This window comes from Marmota monax, unplaced genomic scaffold (assembly GCF_021218885.2).
Source record: "Marmota monax isolate L192 unplaced genomic scaffold, Marmota_monax_Labrador192_F-V1.1 WCK01_AAM20220418_F8-fsc00056, whole genome shotgun sequence".
NCBI classification, from domain to species: domain Eukaryota; kingdom Metazoa; phylum Chordata; class Mammalia; order Rodentia; family Sciuridae; genus Marmota; species Marmota monax.
In genome coordinates this window covers 12,257,233-12,278,184 of record NW_026695212.1, presented here as the reverse complement: position 1 = coordinate 12,278,184, position 20,952 = coordinate 12,257,233, and the positions used below count along the sequence as shown (strand labels likewise).

The 20,952-nt window shown below is 37.3% G+C and overlaps 1 long non-coding RNA gene across 1 annotated transcript in view; it reads left to right on the top strand.

Moving 5' to 3' along the window:
* LOC124083969 (uncharacterized) overlaps positions 1-20,952 on the top strand; it is a 40,859-nt gene extending 19,907 nt beyond the window's left edge. The window contains exons 2-5 of the long non-coding RNA XR_006848963.2: positions 8,144-8,241; positions 13,010-13,131; positions 16,064-16,130; positions 19,751-20,952. This is a non-coding gene — a long non-coding RNA (uncharacterized LOC124083969). The remainder of the gene's footprint in view (positions 1-8,143; positions 8,242-13,009; positions 13,132-16,063; positions 16,131-19,750) is intronic.

Below are 20,952 nucleotides of genomic sequence, written 5' to 3'. Positions count from 1 at the left end.
GTGGCTGGTATATCAGGCTATGTACCACCACACCTAGCCCTACAATCTTAATTTAACAGTTTAATTTTATTAGGGAATGCAGAATTATAGTGTTTTATAGATATAAATTAGATACATACTTTTAGGGAACAAATTGCAGAGAAGTCAACAGCTACTTTTCATGTTATATAAGTCTAAAACTGTTAGGGTCTGTAAACAAGTCAAGATGGCATCTGGCATACTGCCAGAGGGAGTGGTTTGTGAAGTAATGCCAGCGAGCCATTAAGTGTGGAGATTCCTTATTGGTTGACTGCTGTATCTAGTTTATGTTAATTAAGATAAGCTGTGTGTAATGTATATATACCCCTCCTGTCCTACAATAAACGGCTCCCACTCCTGCTGTATCAATGTACACAAGTTGCTCGTCACCCCCCCCACCCCCCCACCCCCTCTCCCCCCCCTCCCCCCCCCCCCCGGGTTATTTTGCCCAGCCAGCCGGGCTGCGGCATAAAACTACTCTAGATCAATTTGAGTAAAGTAGGCCTAAAATAAAGGATCATTTGTAGATGACTGAGATGGCTTTGGAATCATGGAGAACCCCAATTATTTATTAGAGATGATAATAGTTTCATTTATTGAGATCTTATTAAGTGTCAGTTCAGTTGTTTCCTGGTTGGCTAAACTGACAGTTTTGGTATCTTGAATTCAGGATATTTGTAAGATGTTCTATATTATATTTAAATATTATATTAACCTAGCAAAGGAAATAGAATTAGGGACCCAAATCCTTGTTCTGAGCTGACCACATGTTTGGAAAGGTTGGGGAAGATGCACGTTTGCTAAAGGGCCACTTAAAAGACAAGGTCCTATTCCATACATTTAAAACCGACTGATTTATTACAAATGGACACTGAGTGCAGTAGAAAGGACAGAACTTTAAGTAAGTCTGGTCAACAACGAGAGTGAAAGGCAGGTCACAAAGTTGGAATCAATATTTTTTATACTTATATCCAGTCAGTGACTGGAAAATAACTACTAAAAAGTAGCTAATCCAATAGAAAAATGGGCGAAAGATTTGGACACACTACAAAATGTAATAATCAAGTTTCATTAGTTACAACAAAAGGCATCAGAAAAATGCAGATTACAATGTGATGAAATACATCTCACCTAAATTATTAAAATTAAAAAGATAGGCAATGACCAGTGTGGGAGATGATGCAGAGCACATAAAATTCTAATGGAAAGGCAAATTGGTACAATCACTGTCAAAAACTATTTGGCATAATCTTCTAGAAGTGAACATACACATACTCTATGACCCTGAAATTCTATTCCTAGGCATAAACACATGTGCATACCTATGTGCACTAAAAAAAATGTTTAATATTTTCATAGCACTACTATTTCTAATAGCCAAAATTAGAAATAACTCATATGTTACTCAATAGAATTGCATTAGTCCGCTTTTTTTGGGGGGTAGTGTGGGGGAGGGTGCCAGGGATTGAACTCAGGGACACTTGACACTGAGCCACATCCCAGCCCTATTTTGTATTTTATTTAGAGACAGGGTCTCACTGAGTTGCTTAGTGCCTCACTTTTGCTGAGGCTGGCTTTGAACTCACGATCCTCCTATCTCAGCCTCCTGAGCCACTGGGATTAAGGTGTGTGCCACCACGCCCCGTGCATGTTTTTCACTACCAAATAAATACTTGAGGCTGGGTAACTTCGTAAAGAAAAGAGGTTTATTTAGCTTCAGTTCTAGATGCTCAGGGGCTTCAGCTCAGCTCTAGTGAGGAACTTATGGTAGACAAAATGTGTAAGAGCAAGTGATTACATTGCTAGACAGGAAACCAAAGAGGTTTTATGAGTCAGGCTCTGGCTTTTATAAAAATTTGTTCTCATAAAACTAACTCAGGGGTCCCATGAGAACTACCTAAAACTCTTCAGAGGGTATGCCCTCAATGACTTTAGGATCTAATTAGTTCCCAATTTTTAACATTGCCACATCATCTTCCATGATAATATGGTTTACTTCAGGCCCAGAACAGTGAAGCCAAGTACCACAGACTCTGAAATTATGAACCAAAATAAGTCTTTCCTTGTCTGGATTGTTCTTTTCAGGTACTTGGTCACAGCAATAAAAAACTGACTAACAGAGGACAAACTCAATCATATCCAAACCATAGTAAGAATGAATTGACCAATGGTGCTATGTTTATAAACTTTAATACTACCCACGAATGAACACACACAACTACCTGCAACAACATGGTTAAATCTTATAAACCTAACCATTGAGATGACATTTGCTCTAGGTGTCAAGGAATGAGCAGGAATTTGTGAAGTGTGGTAGGTAGGGAGACAAAGGACAGGGGGATCATTGTAGATGAAGAAGGTAGCACATGCAGGACATAAAAAGAATGATGTGTTATGCCCAGAAGGGAATTTGGCATTAATGGGAAGGAATGGAGGAACGGGAGATTAGACAGGAACTGAAGCCCTAACGTTTGTGACTTTGTCCCCATATCATACGTTGTTTGCAGATACAGTTGTAGCAAATGCCAAATGTCACTCATTGCATCAGAATGTATAAATACAAGTCCTAAAGTTTTAAACATCTTTTTTAAAAATCTGCTTAATAGAAATAGCTTGATTTTAAAAAATAATGGTATCTACATTAGCATACTGGAAGCCCTGAAGAAATCAGCTTGAAATAAAAACAATCTTTGTAGAATATTCTCAGGCTCTAAATTATTTAAGTTGACCAAAATCCAAGCATGAATATAATATGTGCTATGCCAACTACCAAGGACTTTCAAAACTTTTTCCCCTAGAATTAAAGAATAACTTGGTACCTACATCAGCATCCTTGCATGAAACGAGTTTTTAAGGAGGGGAAGTTACAGTCAGGAATACCAATATTATAAGGAGACACCTATTATTTTGATGAGTAGCTGCAGACACAATGTCTGTAGCCTCTCAGAACAGCTCTCTAGTTTGCCAAAGAATCACTTAAAAATGCATAAATGTTCTCTTTGTACTAATGGAACAGATCTTTGCAGTGGTTTCAAAGAGGAGAGAAGGGGGAGAGAGGGAGGGCCATTCCTGTGCCACTTCCCATGGCTTCCACACCAAGATAACCAAATGAGAAAGGCTGCTTGCTCTCCCAGCAGCACCAAGCCAGGAGGGAAGAGTCAGACCACCATCCACTCTGCCTTCCCACTTCTAAATTACACATGACAGTGGAGGCAACAGGGCATGCATTCAAATGCACAAGCTTGAGGTTGGCTCTGGGAATGAATTCAGTAGTGCAGACATAGCTGTGTCCAGCAGGTTACCACACTCCTCTAAGTGACCAGTACAGGTATGAATACTGTGCCCACTCAAGATACTGCGGCAGAATAGGCTGTTGCTGCTTTCAGCTTCAATTCCTGCCAAGGAAGCAGCAGAATGAATCACTTTGGGGCAAATTCCGGACTGCACCAGAGCTATAAATTGAATGCTTTCAATTTATTTATTGCTTTCACTGGCTCTGACATTAGCAGAAAGAGCTGAGTAATCATATAAATGGAATGAAAGAAGAAAATGGAAGGGAATTAATATTGAGCATCTGCTCTGTGCCAGGCACAAACTAAGTCTTTATTTGTTACAGAGGTAGCATAGTGTGGTTGATTCTACATCTACCATTTGCTACCCATGTGAACTTGGACAAGATCCTGCAACTCTCTGAACCTCTGTTTTCTCATGTCTACCATTTAAGGTTGTACAGGAAAGAAAAGAGAATCCATGTTCATGTGGCAAATAATAAATACATTTCAAAAGTAGGTACTTTTAGTTATTGTCATTACTGTCTGGATCATTTAATCCTCCAAACAGCATCATTATCATTTTACAGATGTGAATACTAAGGTTCAGAGAGGTAAGAGGGTTGTCCAGGGAATAAAACCTTGGAACTGTGATTCCAACCCAATCTCACACCAGAACTCGTCTTCCTTACTTCTCTAGACCATTCTACCTTTATCAATCAGTTGTGAAAAAAAGGATTACAGAAATAAGAAGCAGCAAAAATGGGCTGGTTCTCAAATGCGAAATATCCATAAGACAAAAGTTGGAGTGGTGTATTAGTTAGGGTTGTCCAAAGAAAAGAACCAATAGGATACATATGACAAATACATGTTATATATTGATTGCATATTATAATATGTAGTATATATGTAATATTATAATTTAGCACAGTGATATGTATACTATATATATATATATATATATAGTATAACATATAGTACACAACCAATATGTAACACACACGCAACATCTACATATATATCATATTGATTCCTCCACAATTGCATGAGCCAATTCCTTAAAACCTCCTGTCTCTCACTCTCTCACTGATGTCTATGTATTCTATTTGAAGCTTGTCTAATAAATGTATATTTTATATGTGTGTGTATGAGTGTACATGTGTGTTTAAAAAAGGATTTTAGGCATTGTCTTACATACTTGCGGATGCTGGCAAGGCAAAATCTGCAGAGCAGGCTGGAGACATGGGGAGAGTCTGAAGGCATTTGGCTCATCCTTGGGTGAACTGTCTTTTTCTCCTAAGGCCTTCAACTGATGGATGAAGCCTACTGGGATATGGAGATGTAATCTGCTTTACTCAGAGTTCACTGATTTAAATGTTAATCCCTTTAAAGCTCGTTCTCTCTCTCTCTCTCTCTCTCTCTCTCTCTCTCTCTCTCACACACACACACACACACACACACAGAGCAACATCTAGGATGTTGTTTAACAAGCATGTAGGTACTGTTACCTAACCAAGTAGATATAAAAAATTAACCATCCTAAGCAGGGGTGGTGATCTGTGACAAATACAATACTCAGGACAGAAGGCTGGTGTCTAAGAACTGTCCTTAATTGACTTCAGGTATCAAACTACTTAGGTTTTTTTTTTTTTTTTAAACTGGATAATTCCCAATTTCTTAAAACCCACCTGCCTTTAGGCAGTTTTGACTATTCAGATGAACTAAGATTATTGTTATTTTTAAATAAAGCAGCGAGGAATGCAGGCTTTCTTAGCAACAAAGACATGTTCCACATATGACAAGAACACAAAACATAAATCAATGTAAGAGGTGGGTAAGTGGCTTGTAGGAGCTAGTGTGGGGAATCAGATCTTGGCTGAGATAAAAACAGAACTTCAGGAAGTAAGGTCCTTTTACCTAATCCAAGCTCCAGGGTGAGCTATTATTTTCAAAGTACAGAAAAAGCTTTATATGTCACCTCTCTGTTCCTTGTTGCTAAGCTATGCGACTTATTCATAGCAAGAGCAGAGTCATTAAAAACATTTATTAAGATATTTTTAAAATATAATGATTAGGGTTTTTTTCCTGAAACAAATAAATGAATAGTTTTGTTATAATTATTATATTATAATAATTCAAAATTATTAACTTCTCAAAATGACATCTGCAATAGAATAAATTTTCTGCTTTCACCTGTGAAGATAAATCTTCTGGATTCTCACATGGTAGGAAGAAAATCCAGAGCTGGTATTGTGGCCTTACAAAGAAACTTTATGAAGAAGTTACATTGTGTTTGACTACTATCCACAGGGGTACCTCCTAACTCACACATGGCTCCCCTCCCAGCACTCTTTCTGGCTTCAAGGTGTTGGGAAGCAGAAGAATTTGTTTTAATCCACTTTCATTCAATCACCAGTCCTCATACTGGGAGAAGCCCTGTAGGATTAGGGAAGTGACCTTCAACCAAGGAATCCATCCAAGGCAACTAGCATGACAGATGGTTGTCTCCTTGACATCCATCTCTCCTTTCTTCCTAGTAATAGCAATGTGCCCAAGTAAAGAACAACATTTCCTAGTTAAAGGAGGGAGCAGTTCATTGTTCCTGGAATAAAGACATAATAGTTGGCATCTTAGCAGTCATTACTGAATTAGGAGGTACCCTTTCGAGTAGTAGTCAAACACAATGGACCTTCTTCATAAAATTTCTTTATAAGGCCACAATACTAGCTCAGGATTTCCTACTTTCAGAGTCCCTTTATGTCACAGAAGAAATCCTTGTGTGTTTGAACAGTAACAGCCAGATCTGTTTCTTGTAGTACAAATTAGTCCTTACTGAATTATTAACCCTGGTAGTGATCAAAAACTACATACACTTCTGCCACATGCTTCATTGTAGAGTAATAGACCAAAGACTCAGTATTATTTTAAATCCTTTGGAGTTTGATGCATGGGACAATAATATAAATGATCCAAACAATAAGAAGAAAAGGGTTTTGCTCTCATTATATTTAGTCATAAAATAAAAACCTGTTAGAACTGGAAAAGTACCTTAGAAATCCTTAAACTATCTTTCCACCCCATTATTCATTTTACAGATGAGAAACCAGAAATTCGGTGTTTAATCCAGCAAAGATACTCAACAACTAAGCCAGGGGATATGAACACAAATCTTCCAAACACCATGGCTATTTTTTTCTTCTGGTTCTATAAATGGGACATAATCTTTACATAATCATCAAAGAAACAGGAAACGTGCACACATTTGAGTACTGTTCATCGGAATACTCTTGGGGTACCTTCTAAAACAGAGCTGCCCAACATGCAGTTGCTCAATTTACAGATGGAATAATCTGAGCTCACACCATAGTGCTCATCCCACACTCCAACATCACGTAATAGTCCCTACCCAGTGTCCAAAGCCCTTTGTTGTCTTACTTTTGGTTTTCAGTGCCAGTTCTTGTTAGCTGAAGGCAAATTACCTACGAGCCTAGAAAAGAAAGGGGCCCATTTGGCAACTATTCATCCTCCTCAGATTTGTGTTCTGGGAAGACATTTTAATTAAGCAGTGGGAGAGCTACTACATTTAGAAGCAGCTCCTAATGGGAAGCAGGGAATTTCAGGACCAACTGAAGTTCTTGGTGCTTGTATGGCTTTACCATTTAAAAGACAGCCAGTGAATTCTTCTCTAGCACTCCTTTAGTACTGCAGGCTTTGTAAGATTCAGAACGGTCGACTGGTTTCTTAAGGCTCATTCCTCAGTTCTCCTTGCACCTCAGTGCATGCTTTGCAGACAGAACACAGGTCCTTTGATTATTGTCTAATTAACTCAAGCTGTGTACCATGTAAATGGTCACTGTTTTGATTATTACCTTTGGTTTTTCCAAAAATGCTAAGAGACAATTCCTTTGGAGGGATTTTTCCATTCATGAATATTAAGTGAGTTTTATTTCATACAAGCAAAGGAATAAACCAATAATCAATGTAACGCTCTATATTTGTTATCTGCTTGCTCTCGAAACAACTGAGCAGTATCTGAGTTGAGCTTCATTGTCTATTTGACAGAGGGAGATGTCAGCTGGTTTGTGAAGGGCACAGCCAGGACTCCAAGCTAGAAGCCAGATAATATTATAGTATTGTTCAAATGAGAAACAAACAGTTTTCATCTTCTCGTCCTCCAATTTGTGTCAAACACTCAGCAGTTATTAATAATACCTTGTGAATGAGCATCTTTTGAAAAGAAGTTGCCCAGTTTAGATACAGAGTGGGAAATGGCATGCTAAAAGAACACCAGACTAGAAGTTAGGACTGGAGTTCTGCTCTCAGCCCTACAATTGCCACCTGCTGTGACCTTGAGCAAGGCCCAACACATCACTGATCTCACCTACAACACATTGTCTTAACATCAGAAGGATTTCATAATTCTCACTGTATAAAGCAAATAATAGCAGAGCACCCCAGTGCAGAAGGGGCCAAAGGGTCCAGTGCCTAAAACCCCTGAGTCTTGCTCCTCCCTGGGGATCAATAATGCCTAAAGCCCCCTGTATAAGCTTAGGGCACTGATCCACATAACTGTATATTCCCTTTCAAAAGTTGTGTCTTAACAGTCAGTTATTCCCTGTATCCTAGGCTTAACCAAAAGGAGAGAAAAATGGAAAATGGAGAGATATATGGAGAACTCAAGCAACAACCCATTATTTATCATCCCTTAAACCTTGTTTTGGCTCAGAAGACACCAGGCAAAGCAGAAACTTGTTACATTTCAGCAACAATATTTCTTCAGTGCCCATCTAGGAGCATCCACCCAAAGTGACTGACAGCTGACAGTGAATGTCTATTTTCATTTTATTGGCTTATAGGAAGAGAGAACTTCATGAGCCATTTGGGGAAGTAGAGAATATTATCTGAAGGACCACAATTCCCAGAACCTGTTTATCAGTGAGGAGAAGAGAATGAGGTAAGTAGAAAATGTCCCCAGTAAAACCTCATTATAAACAAGGAAAGTACCAAGGAAAATTAAAAATAGACCCATGTTGCATTAATGTCCATGCTCATTAGAATGACTGCCTTTCTCAGGTTGAAGGATTCTCAGACATTATTACATAATTTTAAAAAATGTTTTTCATTTTTAAAAAATGTGGTAAAAAACAAATTTGTAACCCAACTTGTGACTTACCTGCTGCTCTGACCTGCTCTATGAATCTGTTGAGTTCATGCTGAGACTTCTTCAAAATAGTACTGACTGCTGCCCCAATGCAAATGTGGCAAGGACTAACAAACTGTCATTCAAAAAGAATCCAGGCCTCCTTGAATGAGGTAGAAAGGACAAAGTATTATTGCTGACACAGTTAGAAACAGTGTCAATGGTTTCTCCATTTATAGAAGGCAGGAGAAAAGCCTTTTTAGGAAAGAGGATGGGCTGGTCCTGCAGCCAGAGATGGAAGTAGAGACGGCAGTGGGTGGGTTCAGGAAGCACATGGAGGTGTATAAGTGTGTGAATTTCAGACATGCTCCTATTTTTAATGTTGGCTATATCGGTATTTTAGTCTGTGTACCTTATTGGGATATGGTGAAGATAAAAGCCTAGATACAACATTTGCATCTCAAATCACAAACTACCCAAAGATTTTACTTTTCTAACAGCCTGCTAGCTAATACTTTTCAATTTGTAACCAGGCAAATTGTAAATAGTTTCACTGAGATTAAAATATTTTACTCATTTAAAATACTTCCAAAGAAGAAAAGATTATTAAACAAATCAATATTTTTATGAATCTTAATGACTCAAAACTGTGTTTTTTGGGGGAAGAAATTATTCTCTCCCATCAGAACTCAGTGTTAAATATTCCTTTTTTACAATCTGTACCAGTGAGTCCCAAACTCTTTAATCATCAGAGTTCCTAAGGCACTTTCCAAAAACATGGAAATATTGGCCTTACTTATGGATATTCTGATCCACTGGAAAGTTGGAATCTATATTTTCAAAAAGGTCAGATAATTGCCTTTATTACTTTTATTTTGGAGATGAGTAAATTAATATTCAGTAAATAAATTGCAGTAAACAAAGCATATTAATGTTAAACCTTAGTAATAGGGGAAACTAGGTGCAGGATATATAGGAGCTATTAATTTTTGCATTTTTCTTTCTTTTTTTTTTTTTTTTGCAAAATTGCTGGCCAGTTTTGAGCTACAGGAACGATCCCATGCACTCAGGTTACTTCCTTATTCACTTCTCTTTGAACTTGGATTTTTGAACAATTCAAAAGAGGAGAAGAATTCTTTCCACATTACTGGCATTACATTTTTGTGGCATATACTATTTTCAACATTCTAACCATATGACAAGTAATTCCTAGCCATGCCATCACAGAAGAAAATACCAACATCCTGTGGCTTTCCCCAACTCTTACGTGCTTAAGAATGTTAAATCCTTCACTCAGGACAACTGGGTACAGGTTATCTTAGTGGTTGCTTTCTTACCACACATTAAATATATCAGAGCCTAGAGAGAATAGATGTAGATATGAAGAGTGTAGGCAAGAAGAGGTTAAAAAAGAAAGGAATCTACACATCAAGGAGAGAAAATTCTTTTAGCTTCCTCTAAAAATATTTATCCTTCATGTAGAGAGACACTTTAAAAAATCTTTCTATTAGCATAGCATAAGTAAAAAATAAATTCAAAGGTAAGAAAACAAGAAAGGCCAAGAATCCTAGAAAAAAAATAGTTATTATATGATGGATATGGTTGGCCACATACTGATGCCATATTGATATACCTCTTTAAGAGAAGATTAATTATAATAAAATAGATGGTTAGTAAATGCCATTATAAAATACCTTCTTCTACATAGATTTGGTCCATTTTGGGTCAAATCCTATTCTTTATGTGCTGTGATGCAGAAGGTTTTATGTTGTCTGTCCTCCAATACCAGTGCCATTGAAATTTTTTGTGGATGTCTGTGAGTTGATTTGCACAGCATCTATTTTCCATTTTTCTGGTAATAGCACTCAAATATTTTTAGGGGAACTTTTGGAGGACCCTTTCACTCTCAATCCACGTGCTTTAGATGGGTCATCACACTTGAGCCCCAGGGGTAGCATGTGTCCTTGCCCCAGCCAGCCAGCACATCCCACTCTTCTAGCTCAGGGTTTGATTCAGTGAGGGCTTCATGACTGATTTAACATCTATGAGGTCAACTGAGAACCCAAGAGAAATGGTTTCCTTCTCCTAAATATGGAATGTTGGGCAATCTATGCTTGACAGCAACAGTGACCACCACCAGGGATGGTCAGCCTGACATCAAATCCAACAGGGGGTGGCAAAGCTGAGAAATAGTGTAAGAAAGACAACATTTTTAAGCTCCTATATATCCATTGACATAAAGGACCCTAGTCTTTTCAGTTATTAGAACCAATAAATTTCCCTTTCCTTTAAGCCTGCTTAAATTGGGGTTTCTGTCATTTGGAACCAGAAGAATCTTGACTAATAACATGTTTAACAAGTTATTTGTCTATCATGTAAAACCATATTTTAAAGGAAAAAAAAAGTAGATCTCTTGGATGGCATGAACATCTTTGCAAAATAACTCTTCCAGCATCTCAGAATTAGATCAAAGAATTTAGCTACTGAGCTCATTTCGGTAGCCATTCCCAATATCAGTGGCTTACCGTGTACCAGGCACATGCTTAGGGATGAACTTAAATTTCTCTCATTCCAGCCTCACAATCAGAATCTCTGTATTATAGATGAGGAAACTGAGGCCAAGAGTCAGAATTTGAGCCTGAGTCTGTCTCTGTTCAAAATCCATGGCCTCAATCCACTCTCCTTCTGGATAGAGTGTGTGTTTTTGTTTTGAACCTAGGGCCTCCTGCATTGAAGTCAAGCACTCTGCCACTGAGCTATGTTCCCAGCCCCCTTTAATTTTTCTTTTGAAACAGGCTCTCACTAAGTTATCCATGTGGGCCTTGAACTTGCAATCCTCCTGCCTCAGCTTCTAGAATAGCTGGGATTATAGGCGTGGGCCACCCTGCCCAGATATATGTTTTATTCTGGAATCTTATAAAAATTCATATTGGAAACATATAGTTTGGTTGTCAGTTTAATAATAACTTTTTAAAATTTAGATTTAAAAAACAAGTAGAAATACTCAGAAGGAATTAATTGATCCTTAAAATTATATATCAGTGTCAAGTAAACTCAATCCCCTGCTCTCCCTTTCCTGTCCCTGGCTGTGGCTGCTCCCTTCTCAACCTTGCCTAGCCTGCTTGTGGACTCAGCCCCCCTCATCAGGCACTAAGCACCACACATGCAGTCTGTCCTAGGGCAGGTTATTATAGCACATGGTTTTTAGCTAGCATGGTTCTTTTTAATTTCTTCAGCCACCCCTATCCCTGGAAAGCTCTTTCTGATTATGTTGCATTAAGTCTGTACATCCCAGCCTTCTCCTCAAGTTCTAAGCCTCCCGAATCTCCCAGCCCTTGGGTTATTTTGAAAAACCAAAAAATTCCCAATATTTGAATAGTTTAGACCTATCTCAGTTTTTCCCATTCAGAGCAACTCAGGGCTTTAACAAAATATTCACAATACTTTCTCAAACAAAATGATCCTTCTAGTGGATTTCTATCCTTAGTAATATGGAAATAAAGAAGAATCTTGGAATGATTTTTTGCTGTCTTATAATTGTAGTAGTACTAAGAGTAAGTGATATTTTATCTGTCTCAAAATAAAAAATTAAAAGGGCTGGAGATGTAGCTCAGTGATAAGGCACCCCTGGGTTCAATTCCCAGCACCAAAAAATAATTAATTATTTAAAAAGTAAGTGATATTCTGAGAGTTTGCCTAGATTTTTCATAGTACTTATTGTAGTCGAGAACATACAGTAAGAAGTTAATGAACGGTTGTTAATGGACTATCCACTCAATATCCAGCTTCTTGGAAACTGCTCTCTGGGGTATGTGATTTGGAGATCAGCTAAGTTAAATATTGTAGTTTATTTAAAGTTCTGAGAGATGTAAGCTTAGTGTCTTAAAGAATACTGACAACTTGAGGCAATCCAAACGATAAATCCCCCGAGACTAAGCAAAGTTCAACCCCGTCTTCACCAAAGAGGTGCAGGCTATGGATCCTCATTCCTACTGAGCATCCATGTTTTGTGAAGTTTTCTTTGAAAAGATCCTGATCCTCACTGAATTTTCTAGTAGCATTTTACAGTTCAAATGTTGACAAAGAAAGAGATATTTACAAGTGTGCTTATGTCTTTTTGTGGGAAATGGACATATAGTATCTTCTCTCTAGCTGTTGAGACAGGGCCATTTGAAGAGAAACCAGACTTTGATTGCTTAGTGCTTTGGGTTCTTGGGTAAAATATATTTTTAGATATTATCATTAATAATTTATGAATGAGAAACCTTTACCAGACCTAAGAGATTCAATATTTTTGTTTGTAACATATCTTTGCATTTTTTTCAATGCCCTTCAAATGCAGGTCTACCTTGAATTTATTTTGAATGATTATTAGAAATGATCAATGACATCCTAGTGCTCCATGAAAAAGGTCGATGGTAGTACCCCAGCTGTAGTCTGTGTCTGCCTCATCAGGCCTCATCTGGATGCTTCTACTCACTATATAATGGCCTTTTTAACTAACTGTATTAGATTTTTAACATGTGGGTATATATTAATACACTTCACATCTTTTTGTCTTTCATTTAAATTATTTTATCAGGTGATGAGGAAAAGAAAGAACTAATTTGTCTTACTAGTGTCTGTGATGGTGATGGAAATTCATGAACAAAGTGATTTACTCTGCTGTTGATACAGCCAGATGCCTTACCTCTAGATCTGAAGGTAAAATAAAAGACTTCTCTCCCTCCCTGTGAGCTTTAAAAAATCAGAAACGACTTTTCTTTCCTGGAGTGTGATGCCTTTGTAGATGTGACTTCACGCTTTCTGAGAGTGACGGCTTTTTGGAGGTGGTTAGAATCATCTGGAAACTTTTTCAAATACGTGTAGAGTCACACGCACCTCACTCCCTTGGTAGAATGCCAAGTCCTACCACCTGGACATCCTTCAGATAAATAAGGCCAGCTGAGCTGACAGAATGCTGGGGGCATTCTCTGCCCTGTGTTGTGATGGGAAGGGTTAGACATGGGAGGAGGGGGCTGGTCCTGCAGGGAAACCATATCTGCAGTAAGATGCTGTAGAACAAGGCTTCACTTGGCTTCTTTCATTTCCCTCAAAAAGAACCTTACCAGCTTTCTGCCCAGTTTATTTGACCAGTAGTAATAACATCAATAATAATAACAAATTCTGCTTCACCATTGGTTATGGGGAAGGAGAAGGAAAAAAAAAGTTAAAAAAGAACATTTCTAGAGAGGAGGAGCTTGATAATCCTGGGACCAAGGATTTCTGGCATGGCTTTTTTGATGTTTTTGGCTTATGAATCCTAAGAAAGTCAAACCCTTTGGGCGAGTAGCTTAATTGCTTGGTGTCCTAGTTTTCTTTTTTATAAATGGGGATGATCAGATAAGTGCTTGTACTATGCTTATGCTGTTGTAGGAAAAAAATGGTGCAATAAAAACAAACTAAAGATGCCAGCTGAAGTTTTCTGAGTGCTTGCTATGACCAGGTACTGTTTTCAACAATCAACACGTTTGAGTTGACTTAACTCTCACAGCATAAAATGAAAGAGTACCCAGAAGGTTCCAGGCAGGTCAGGGTGTATGCCAAGTGCTCTTTAATTGTTAGTAGTTCTGGAAAATTCGGAATAATAATCTCTATAGTTAAACCCATTCTTCATTCAGACGGATAGTTAGGTTTTCTTGCCATTGTCATTCTCATAAACAGGGCTTCATGAACATCCCTGTAGGTTTCTCCTTTGTGCATGTGCAAGGATTTGGGGGTGGGGGTAGGAGGCTTGCGAGATCAGGGATGTCTACAAGCACTTGGCTGTCCTGTATTCAGCCTGTTTCCTTCCTTCTTAAAAAAAAAAATCCATAGAATATTTTCCTTAACCTTTGAAGAGAGGTATACATTTCTTTTTAAATTAAAGATTCCTTTCTTTAAATATTGGTTTGCATTACGGTGTGCTGCACTAAGCAAAGTGTGACAGCAGAAGGGCTACTAGCAATTCACTTATTAATTTGCCAATCTGAATTAGAAGCTAAGTTTGATAAAGTATTGACCAAATAGAGAAAATCAATTTGGGAAATTTATAGAAGGTACTGATGACTAGTTTCGCTGCCTAACTTTTGTTGGTTTTGTTTACTGTTAAATTGTTATTGTTTTTGTCTGTCTGCTTCAGAGATGGACATTGATTGCTGGCCTGACGAGACAATCTTCTTTATTTTGAGCTAAAGGACAGTACTCTGGGTTTTGTGGCACATCCTGGTGAGCTATGCCAACTACTGTCCGACCACTCTTGCACTCTGTTAAAAATAACAAAACCAAAAACATGCTGGAGAGTTTAACAGGGCAGGTCCTGTCAACCCTGGACACCAGGGAGAATTAAACCCCAGGCTGGGGATGTGGCTCAGTGATAGAGTGCTTGCCTAGCATATTTAACATTCTAAGTTCAATCCGCAGCACCAAAACAAAAATGAAACAAACAAACAAATAAACAAAAAAACCCCAGACCATGTCCCTGATTGTCTATTACCCTGGATCTCTTGATTTGCTATGTTCATTGATTTGCTATTTGCTATGTTTTGTGCTTCTTGGATATATTGTGCCCTTGGATATTTCAGTAGCATAAAAAAGATTGTCCAAGGAGCCAGTCCTGGAGACGATATGCCTCAAAGACTAAAATATTGACAGCAGAGCAGATTATAAAAATCTCTCCCTGTATAGTTGGTACTACCCAGGTGAATCAAAATGTGGCCATTATTGTTTGGGGGAACCTTCTACCCCAGTGTAATTTTTTGGAGGCTATAGATTGGATTATATATAGATTGTCACACTTTGCTTAGTGCAACACACTGTAATCCAGCTCAGTGATAGAACATTAGCCTAGCATATTTGAGGTCCTGGGTCTGATCCCCAGTCCTAAAGAAAAAAGAAAAAAACCAGAGGCTGGGGAGGCTGAGGTGAGAGGATCACATGTTCAAGGCCATCATAGACAATTTAGGGAGACCTTGTCTCAAAATAAAAAATAAAAAGGACTGGGGATGTATATCAGTGGTAGAACCCCCTGGGGTCAGTCCCCAGTTTCACATTAAAAAAAAAAGAATGAAAGAAATAAGGAGAGTCTTGTGAACTATAGCATGCTTCTTTTAAAAGCAAGCATGCAATGTTGGGGTTTTTTTTTTTTTTTTTTTTTTTTGTAGCGGGGCGGGGACCAGGGATTGAACTCAGGGACACTCAACCATGAAACCACATCCCCAGCTCTATTTTGTATTTAGAGACAGGGTCGCACTGAGTTGCTTAGTGCCTCACTTTTGCTGAAGCTGGCTTTGAACTTGCAATCCTCCTGCCTCAGCCTTCTCAACTGCTGGAATTACAGGCATGCACTACGCCACCAGGCCAATGGTTTTTAATTTTAGTTTGCATTCCCCTGGCATTAGTAAAGAATTTATTCATACTGTTCATTTGTACTTCTTCTTTGTTGTTTGTTCAGGCTCTTTGACCATTTTAAAACTGGAATGGTTAATGTGACACTGATTTCTAGAAACTTTTTGTATAATGTGGATAGTTATATTTGTGAATATGTTGCAAATCCTTTTCTTCTTTCTAATTTGTTGTTTGTCTACAAACTTTATTTATGGTTTCTTTCTTTCTCCAGGCTGACCTGGAGCTCCTGGGTTCAAGAGATTCTACTGCCTTAGTCTCCCAAGTATCTGGGACTATAGGTAGGTGCCAAAGCACCCCACAGGTTACTGAATTTTACCAGGTGATTTTTGTAGTAGCTATTGAGACTTACTGTGAAGTTTTCTTTATTAATATGCTAATTAATGAATTACAATGATGAATTTTACTAATGATGAACAAATTCAACCAAATCTAGTTAATCATGTTTTGTATTTTAATACATGGCTGAATCAAATTCATAAATACTTTAATTAGAATGTCTGAATATATATGACCATAACTGAGACAGCCTTGATGTTGAATTGCTTGTCTTTTTACCATTCTCTTTTGCTTTTTGCTTATTCATTTGGATACTATAATTGCTCTGGCTTGAATATCAAGGTTATGTTCATTTCATAGAAAGTATATTTCTTTTTATGCCCTTGGATATTTTAGTAGTATAAAAATTATCCATTTATTGAAGATCTAAATGAAGTTTATTAAAGCTATATGAGCTTGGTGCTTTTTTTAAACATAGATGCCTATATTATTTATCTATTACTATGCAAGAAATCTTCCCTAAACTTGATGGCCTAAATCAAAAATAACCAATTTTACTTCACTGATTTTTATTTGCGGATCAGGAATTTGTGAGCAGCTTAAGTAGGGGGTTCCAGCTCGAAGTCTTTCATGAGGTTGCAGTTACATACTGGCAAGGGCTGGAGATAGTCAAGGCTTTATTGGAGGTGCAGGATCCACCTTTGACTTGTCTCACTAACATGATGCGCAAGATGGTGCTGGTTGTTGGCCATTGACTGTATTCTTCTCCTCCTGGGCCTTCCACAGAAGGATTCGATTGTCCTCACAGCCTGGTGGCTGATATCCCCCAGAGAAAAAAATAAAAGAGAGCAAGATAGAAGATGCAACTGCAACGTCTTTTATTGACCTAGCTTTGGAAGTCACATGCTGTCACTTCTATTGGTCACACTGGGCCAACCCTGATCTTCCCTGATTCAGGAAGGGACTGGACAAGGGCATGATACAAGGAGGCAAGGATTATTTGAGACCATCTTGTAGGCTGGCTTCCATACGCTCTCTGAAACTTCTCCATCATTTAATGATTATTGCTCTTGTTAGGTTTTACCTCTTTTGAATCCCTTCAGTAGTTTATAGTTTTCAGGAGATCTACCCTGTCCTATAGTTAAATATTCTACAAGATTTTATCAGAAAGTCCTTTCTCTCTCCAAGCATACATTAAAAAAAAAAAAATTCCCTCTAAACTTTCAGAACTTTCATGGTTTTATTCTAATTACATTATTTTTTCAAAATTTAAATATTTGATATAATTGGCTTGTATCTTTTTTGTGTGTGTTAGATATGCATTCAACTTCATTTTTTTATAGATGGCTACTTAGTTGTTCCAATACAGCTAAATGAATAAGTGCATCTTTCTACAACTGATATTACCTATATCATATATAATAAATTTTGATAAGTAATTGGTATTATTTCTAGTCTTTATTATTTTTGTCCAATACACTATTAAATAACAATAATAAGCCCAGGAGTTTAAAACAAACTCCTTAGTTTTTCCCATTGAAAATTATATTGGTATTTGGTCTCAGACAAACATAACAAGGAATTATTTTTTTATTTCTCTTATTGAGAGTTTCCCTTTTATTATTTAGGATATTTGTTAAATTTTGTCATAGGTCTTTTCATGATTATATGTTACACAATAAATACTACTGGATTTTCAAGAGTTGAACCATCTATATTTTCATGGGGGAAAACCTTCAGAGTTACAAATTGCCATTGGATTCTGCTTGTTAATAGTTATTTAGTATTGACAGTAATTGAAAGACTAGCTTATATCTTTTTTTAGTAGGTGTCGTCAGATATATATTTTATATTTCCTTCATAAAGATAATTTGGAAGTGCTTCTTATTTTTCTCCTTTCCTCCCCCCAACCTCCTCCTCCTTCTCCTCCCCCGTCTTCTTTTTTTTCTACAGAATAGTTTAAACAACATTATATGTTACACAATAAATATTGTGTTTTCCCCCATGAAAATATAGACGGTTCAACTCTTGAATTATCTACTTTTTAAAAAAATTGGTAGCATTCCCCTGTGCAAAATCTGGCTCTGACACTTTCCTTGGGAGGAAAAACTGTTAATTTTTTTTTTACATTACACTTTCTCATATAATCCAAGTATGGGATGGTGTGACATAAGAAGATATATATTTGGTTCCTGTAATCCCCCTTTCCTGGCAATCACTGAAGGGATACATGTATTTTTGTATGCTAATGAGATGACTGGTACCTGGGGGTAATTGAAGAGCCTTAGGGTGGTGGCTGGTTTCCAGGGGTACCAACTATGTGTGGGAACCAATCAGTACCTCTGACCTCCAGGAAAGATGGACTAGAGATTGACTTGATTACCAGAACCCAGTGATTCAGTCAATTATGCCTATGTAATAAGGCATTTATAAAAACCCAAAGCTCAGAGAGCTTTCCATTTGCCAAACACGTGGAAAGGCTGGGAGGTTAAGCATGCCTGGGGAGGGATGGAAGCTCCACACCTTTCCATCTGGCTTTTCCTGAGTTGTACCCTTTTTATAATAAACCGAGTAAACTAGATTTTGTGAGTTCTGTGAATATTCTTGCAAATTATTAAAACTAAAGGAATGGCTATAGGAATTTCCAGTTAACAGTTGATTGGACAGAAGAACAGATGCTAACTTGAACTTGGAATTGGGATCTAAAATGGGGCATTCTTGTAGTTCTGTGTCCTTTATCTACTAATTTCACATAGATAGGGTCAGAATTGAATCAAACACATTTAGTGTCAGAACTGAAATGGAGTGAGTAATGTAAGTTGAATATAACGCAAATAAGAGTTGTCCTTTCAGATGGGATACAACACTGTGGGGCATCAAACACAGGTGATGGCTTGACGTCATGTTCCAGAGTTAGAGGACTTGCTCAGACTTACTGACATCTGCAGAGACATTGCAATGCTAATTTAGAAAGGCAGAATTAATAAGAAGCAAATAAGGAGAGCTTTGTGGTATAAGAAGAAAACAATAATATAAGAGATATCCAATGGAAATTTCCTATGTTTCCAAGGAAAACAATGAACATTGCTACTTTATTTTAATTTAAAACTTCTTGGAAACAGCTGGTAACCTGCCTTCATGGCCTACATCTATTGTATTATAAAAATTTAAATCAGCCACCAAAATTAGCATGAATCATAGACAGGACAAAGAAGGAAGCAGGTTAGACTTCCTGAAGGCAAGAATTTGACTAAAAGAGAAAAATATCAACAGCTGAATTATTTTTATTTTCGGTCTGCTACTGCTGCATAAGAATGCTATGTCTTTTTATTATCACCATTTGATGAGGCTTTTTAAGTTATAAAAATAGAAATTCTTTTTTAAACCATCACTGAAAGTATACTTGCTTTAGAGATTAAAAAGTTGAGGGAGGCATTTGCTTTAGATAAGGTAAGAAACACATCTAGTATTGCCTAATCTCACTGTTTTTAGCCTAGGCAATAGGTATTGTTAATAGAAACACTTTTTAAACACTTAGATGATTAATTCCTTGCTAAAGGAAAACTAGCTTAAAATTCAACATAATATTAAAATAATTTATTTTTTTAAATGTTATTTTTAGCCAGGTGCAGTGGTGTACATCTGTAATCCCAGCTACTCTGAAGGCTGAGGCCAGAAGACTGCAAATTCGAGGCCAGCCTCAGCAATTTAACAAGACCCAGTGTTATGGTCTGAATGTGAGGTATCCCCCAAAAGCTCACATGTGAGACAATGCAAGAAGATTCAGAGAGAAGTTATGGGGTTGTGAGTGAATTAACCCCCTGATAGGGATTAACTGAGTGGGAACTGAAGTGGTAGGGTGTGACTGGAGGAAGTGGGAAGTGGAGGTGTGATTTGGGGGTATATATTTGTTTCAGGCAAGTGGGGACCTCTCTCTGCTTCCTGATCATAATATGAAGTGCTTCCTTCCACCATACTCTTCCACCATGATATTCTGCCTCACCTTAAACCTTGAGTTTATGGATTGAGACCTCTGAAAACCATGAACCCTCAAATAAACTTTTCTTCCTGTATGGTTGTTCTGGTCAGATCCTTCAGTCACATCAGCAAAAATGCTATCTAAAACATCCTGTATCTAAATAAAGGATTTTGGAAAAGGTCTAGGGGTATAGCTCATTGGTAAAGAGACCCTGGGTTCAATTGCCAGTACTGGGGGGAAAAAAAGCAAGAAAGAAAGTTAAATTTTTAGCAAAATTGTATTATGAATATGTAGATGTATATACTATATATAATATACACATTTATATGTATTTATTATATACTATATACATTTATATGTATTTAAATATTGTTTCAGGATCTAGTGAGTAAAATTTGTAAAATACCAATTTTGTTTCATTTTAAATTTTAAATTAATGTTGTGAATGTAGAAAACTGCAGTCTTTATATAGTAACAAAAAATGTATATGAAACTGATTTTAAGTACTATGTAGGAAACCAGATGAATTTATTATTTGAGATGGAGGAGTTAGATGAGTGGGCCACAGTTTAATGGTGCCAATATTAAATAATACTGTTCACTCACTTCTGAAAATCTGAAATTTTGGCCAGACTACTTGTCACTGACATCACTGCTTATAAGAATTAGATAATTATGCTTTAGATCCTTACTGATATAATTTTGAACTGCATCTAAGAATATCATGTTTCAGTGACTCTAAGTGGAAGACCTCAGGTCTAAGACTCCCAAATTTTGTCAGAGATCTACTTTGCTAAAGTTTCACTGTATTCAAGGAAACAAATAAAGCTGATTCTCAAGTATAA